The following is a 5,324-nucleotide window of genomic DNA, read 5'->3' as shown; positions in this document are numbered from 1 at the left end:
AGGGAAATTAGCAAAAAAAACCTTAGTGTGCAATACCGTGAAAAAGGAAGGTGATGCTTATTTACAAAATCTTCAAGCAAGTGGTTTTCGTGCATTCACACTCTCTTACCCAGATTTCATCAATTCACACTCGCATACTTGCAAGCACTACACTATGGTGGGTGCTTAAGTGGAAGAAGTCTGACCAGTATTGTTTCTGTGAGATGCAAAAGACAAGAAATACCAGCTGTTAAATCATCATGAACCACTCTGGTTCTTCTCACTTGGTGATGGCAACCTAGTACTTTCGGCAGACCTCTCATATATTTTAGGAGTTGCCAGTTCTGAATGGGTGTCCTTCATGTTAAGCTCTTGCTGACTTCAGCTTCCATGAGACTTAGTCCAGGTTGCTGACCACTGGAGACTTTTTGTTGGGTTTTTGTTGGTTTTTTCATTTGAAATACACACCTGTAGTCTGGTTTTGCTGCTGGGCTAATTTAAAAATGAGGGTTATGTGATACATAGCAGCCTTGTTGCCAGCCATCTCGTCTTAGAATGCAAGTCATATTCTGCTGGCAAGTCATCTGTGCTGTGAGGTGTTAGAGTGCAGGACTAATGATCTTTACATAGATATGTTCCTCAGTTTACTGCTAGCAGGTGTGTCCTGGGAATCGTCACCACAGGCCTTTTAACCCTTTGTTATGCTATTTCTTCTGGTCTCTTTCTATTACAAGTTTGTACATACACAGCATGCAACTAAAGACGGCTTAAATCATAAGTATTCAGAGTGAAGGAAATGCTTACAAAAACTGAATTCTAGTCCCCAGGAAAATTGGTATTGGCAGACAAAATCCATTTCATTCAGCTACCCTGTGAGGGCTGTTTCAGTTTGCTGGTGAAAATAATGTTCTGCAGCTCACGGCATATGACTAGTGAATCCTCAGAACCCATGGAGCATGTGCAAGTCTTAAACAGCTCCCCATTGGAACCTGCTAAGGAGAATTGTGGTAGTTCTGCCACTGAGGATTTCCCATGGAGTTGGAGTCGCCTCAGCTGAAATCTTCAGTTCCCGTGCAGGTCCATTGGATTGGCAGGGACTCATTAAAAAACAGCTGCTGCACTCATGCCTAGCATGCTTCTCTTCCAATTGCTCACAGGAGAAGCCATCCTGGATCAGTAAAAAAAGTTTGTGTAGAACAGTATCTTACAGTTGACAGCAGTAAAGGGTCTATGGCATTTTCCCTCTCCTGATCTGGTGGCAATTCTTTCTCAATGTATTCTCCTAGTCTCCAGCAATTGGCAGCTCAAGAATTTCCTAATTCAGCAACATTGTATCTGTGTTTATTGACACAATAGATCATTGTGAACCCACACAAACTTCCAGAACCCACAGCTTCCTGTTGCAGTGAGCTGCACACTTAACTACACACTGGGAGAGAACCATATATTTGGTCTTTTTGAACCTGTCACCTCACACCTGGCTGGTTTTTAGAAGAGGTAGTGAACAATTCATCCTTAATCTTATGCAAAACATTTGTGATTTGTCTCCCAATTTATCTGCCTTACATTTTGTCTTTCTTGGTAAAGAAGGTCAGCAACATGCTGGGCTGTATTAGGAAGAGTGTTGCCAGCAGGACAGGGGAGGTGATCCATCCCCTCTACCCAGCACTAATGAGACCACATCTGCAGTGCTGGGCTCACCAGTACAAGAAAGATAAGGACATACCTGAGCAAGTCCAGTGCAGGGTCACAAAGATGAGTAAGGGACTGCAATATCCTTCATACAAGGAGAGGCTGAGAGAGCTTTAACCACTAAGCCTGAAACACAAGGCTCGAGGGGTATCTTATCAATGTATATAAATACTTGATGGGAATGAAGAAGACAAAGGGGGATTCTTCTCAGAGGTGCCCACCAACAGGACAAGAGGCAATGGGCATGAATTAAACATCAGGAGATTCTCTCTGGAAACAAGAAAACACTTGTTTTCTGTGAGGTTGGTCAATCACCAGAACAAGCTGCCTGAAGAGGTTGTAGAGTCTTCATCGGTGGAGATGTTCAAAAGACAACTAGACACAGTCCTGGGTAACCAGCTCTAGGTGACTCTGCTTGGGCATGGAGGTTGGACTAGTTGCTTTCAACAGGTGCTTTGCAACCTCAGTGATTCAGTGGTTTGAGGTTGAGGATGCTGTCTATTTGGTGGTTCTTCACTGTGCATCGTTACCACACATCTCTGTACCTTTTCCAGTTTCTTATTTGAGGTTATGGAAGACATCTTGAATGTTGCATGTGGGCATGGAGTGTCATAATGATGTTTGTTTCCCAAGCATATATCGTATTCTTTGTGGCTTTGAGGAAGGAAAGGGTTATGACTGAGCATGCAGCTAATGTTTTCATAGAACCACCTATTGTAATAGTAACTCCTGGGTGCTACACATTGGACTGTACATTTCTTTTTTTAAAGAATGTTTGTTTCTTGTTTTGCACTGGTTTGTGCTGTGCAGTCCTGTGACAACTAGGCTTTCTCTTCACCGCCATTGCCAAAGGAGTGAGGAGTCTTGTGGCAGGTGAGCCATCTCACCTTCTCTGAATTTGAGGAAATGTCTGTTTGCAGAAGAGTGTGCAGGATTTAGCCCAAAGCAAGTGCTCATTTCATTTACAAAGTAATTAAGTTAGAAAAGAAAGAGGTATGCATTCTTATTATGGTGTGAAGTAGCCTTTGCCATTAACACTGTTTTAAATACCAGAATTTTATCTTTGGTTCTTACAGAAGGATTCTATGAAATCAAGCTGCAGCTGTAGTTGGGGCTAGTGGCGTCACCGCTTTAGTTACAACAGTAAAGTCGGTTTATTTTTTCATTTCCTTTTGCTGCAATCAGAGTGTTGACTTGCAAGTTAAATAGTTATTTTGCTTTGCAAAGTCTTTCACCTCCAGACAAGTCCAGCAATTAAAAGTGAGCTGGCAAATGGCCTCATGTGAGTTGCACAGAATAAAGACCAGGACTGTACAACTTCTGGTGATTTTTCTGCAGTGTTTGAATCCTATCTGCTGTCTCCAACAGCAAGCCCAAACAAGGACAAATGTTGTCTTTAAATGCTAGCTGAAGCATTTCATTTTGCAGTTTTGAAACTCTGGTTTTAGGAGTATTGCAGGCTGTATTGCAAGCAGGGGAAATAGCCAAGGTGGATGTCGTGCAGAGACATTACAGTGACTGTGATGTATTGAGAGAGGCCAGAGGAATGAGCCTGAACTCGGTTAGAGAGCACAGCTTGCTGAAATAGCTGACAAAACTATGTGATACAAAACAGATATAGTCCTTTGGAAAAACACAGTCTTGACAAAGAATTCATAGCTGTGAAGCAGTACCAGGCCTGGTGGCAAAACTCAGGATGCTAGGACGGACAGTGTCAGTATAAGTCACTTGGGCCTGTCTTTTAAGATTTTTCTAAAAGAGGTAAAAAACCCAAACCTGTTTTTTGAAAATACACACTTCCTACCACAGCATTGACCTTATCATATTTACAGCTATTCTCCTGTCGTGTGACTGATAGTCTTAGATGAAGAGACTAGTCTTCCTCCCAGTAAATAGAGCCTGAAGAGGACTCTTCAGCAAAACTGAAAGAGGGACTCAACTATACTGGCTTCCCAAATGAGCTGTTTGTATCATTCCCAGTTTGTCACAAACTTAAGCCGAGACACGGTTCAAGAGGTTGAAGCTATGCACTGGAAGGGATTGAGATACTAGCCTGATTTAGCATAATGCAACATCACAAGTGCTTACAGAGAAGCTGATAATGTCAGCATGTTAATACCTACATCTGAAATTCTATAGGTCCTTCTTTGCCTATGTTCAGTATTTAATTGCTTTTCTCGAGTACTCTGGGGTTTTTGAAGACTTGTCACGCTAATGGTCAGAAATAATTTTATCTCATTCCTTAATGACTCTTAGGTAAATTCTGTCAGATTTGAATATGCGTAGCATCCAACTTTTAACCCCTCTTACCCTTTTCTGGTCTTGGTTCTTTGTTTCTTTTGTTTTAAATGCATTTCATTAACGATTGTGATGTAATTAACCTTTCCTGCGAAGACTGAAGCCCTGAATACTCCAAACATTCTTCTTTTGTCTATTTGGTCTCCTCCTACATTAAGTAGTGGACCTCTGCTTTCATTTCTATTTCTCTCTGCCATTTAATTCTAATTTATGTAAGTGCAGGGGGAGGTTGTGTTTTGCTCTCCTGTTTTACTCTGTTAGCCTGTCTCCATCTTCTTTTGGTTGTTTTAGTTCGGACACACTTCACTTTTCTCCTGCTTCAGCTTGGCACTCTGTGGTACATGTCTGCTGTAATGTCAACCTTCTTTTTCTTTTGATACATCTTTGTACAGTTACTTAGTTTTTGTCATATCATGAAACTCTTCCTCTCTGTTATAATTGACTCAACCTCCTAAATAAGCTGTGATGTCTTCTACATCAGTGTCACAATACCCTCCAAAGCCTGAATCATCTGACCTGTCATTGATTACAGCCTCTTCAGGTGCAGGTTCTAGCTGTATCACTGCAGTAGCTGTCGACTCAAGAAGAGGAGCAGTAGGGAAGAGAGCAAAACCTACAAGCAAGTGGGACAGACAGCTAGGGAACAATCCCTTATAGCCATCCCAGTTAGTCATTCCCATTCTTCACTTTGAACTCGAGCCCTGCAGACTAGGCTCCAATTAAGGATAAGACACAGAAAAAGAAACATTTTACCTATTCCCAAAAGGCAGTTTGCCATGCAAATAAGAGTCAGGAGAATGCCCTTCAGAGGTTTCACAATGAATTTCTGACACTCATATTACAATCCTGAAACTTTTGCGAATTCATTATAATGCCAGTTAAGTAACAGTTTGGTCTTTGTACTGATTCATCTGCCTAGGAACTGTGGTTAAGCAGATTGTCTAGCTTGTTCTTCTTACATCTGTTCCCTCTCATGACCACCATTTTCTTCCCAACTCCCTGTTTTTCAAGTCAGCCACAATTGCTACTTCTGTCTGGTTTTTTTGTTGCTGTCTTTTCAAACCTAGTTTAAAGTCTCCCCACTTAGCAGACAAGCCGATGTCCTAAGGTGCTCTTTCTCTTCTTTGTCAGCAGGCTCACTGGTAGCCTTTGTTTCACCAGCCATATGACAATATTCTTAAATGCTCCCTATTTTGACACTGTTTCCCTAGCTATATATTCCTCCCCAGAAGTTGTTGATCTATGTCTGTGCCTTGAACTCCAACTGAAAGATTGAGGAAAGTGTTATCCGTTCCTTTTCCTGCTTCATTCTTGTTCACAGTGTTTTGTGGTATGTCTTATCTGAGTATCTAGTA

General features: G+C 41.6%; 1 protein-coding gene across 1 annotated transcript in view; it reads left to right on the top strand.

The window, feature by feature from the left end:
* Positions 1 to 5,324, top strand: part of LOC104494993 (zinc finger protein 277-like) — a gene marked incomplete at its 3' end in the record, with an annotated part of 22,962 nt that overhangs the window by 6,089 nt on the left and 11,549 nt on the right. The gene's annotated exons all lie outside the window — the stretch shown is intronic.

Source organism: Buceros rhinoceros, unplaced genomic scaffold (assembly GCF_000710305.1).
Source record: "Buceros rhinoceros silvestris isolate BGI_N320 unplaced genomic scaffold, ASM71030v1 scaffold2776, whole genome shotgun sequence".
Taxonomy (NCBI): domain Eukaryota; kingdom Metazoa; phylum Chordata; class Aves; order Bucerotiformes; family Bucerotidae; genus Buceros; species Buceros rhinoceros.
Note: the sequence above shows the minus strand (reverse complement) of the source record. Positions and strands in the feature narration are given on the sequence as shown.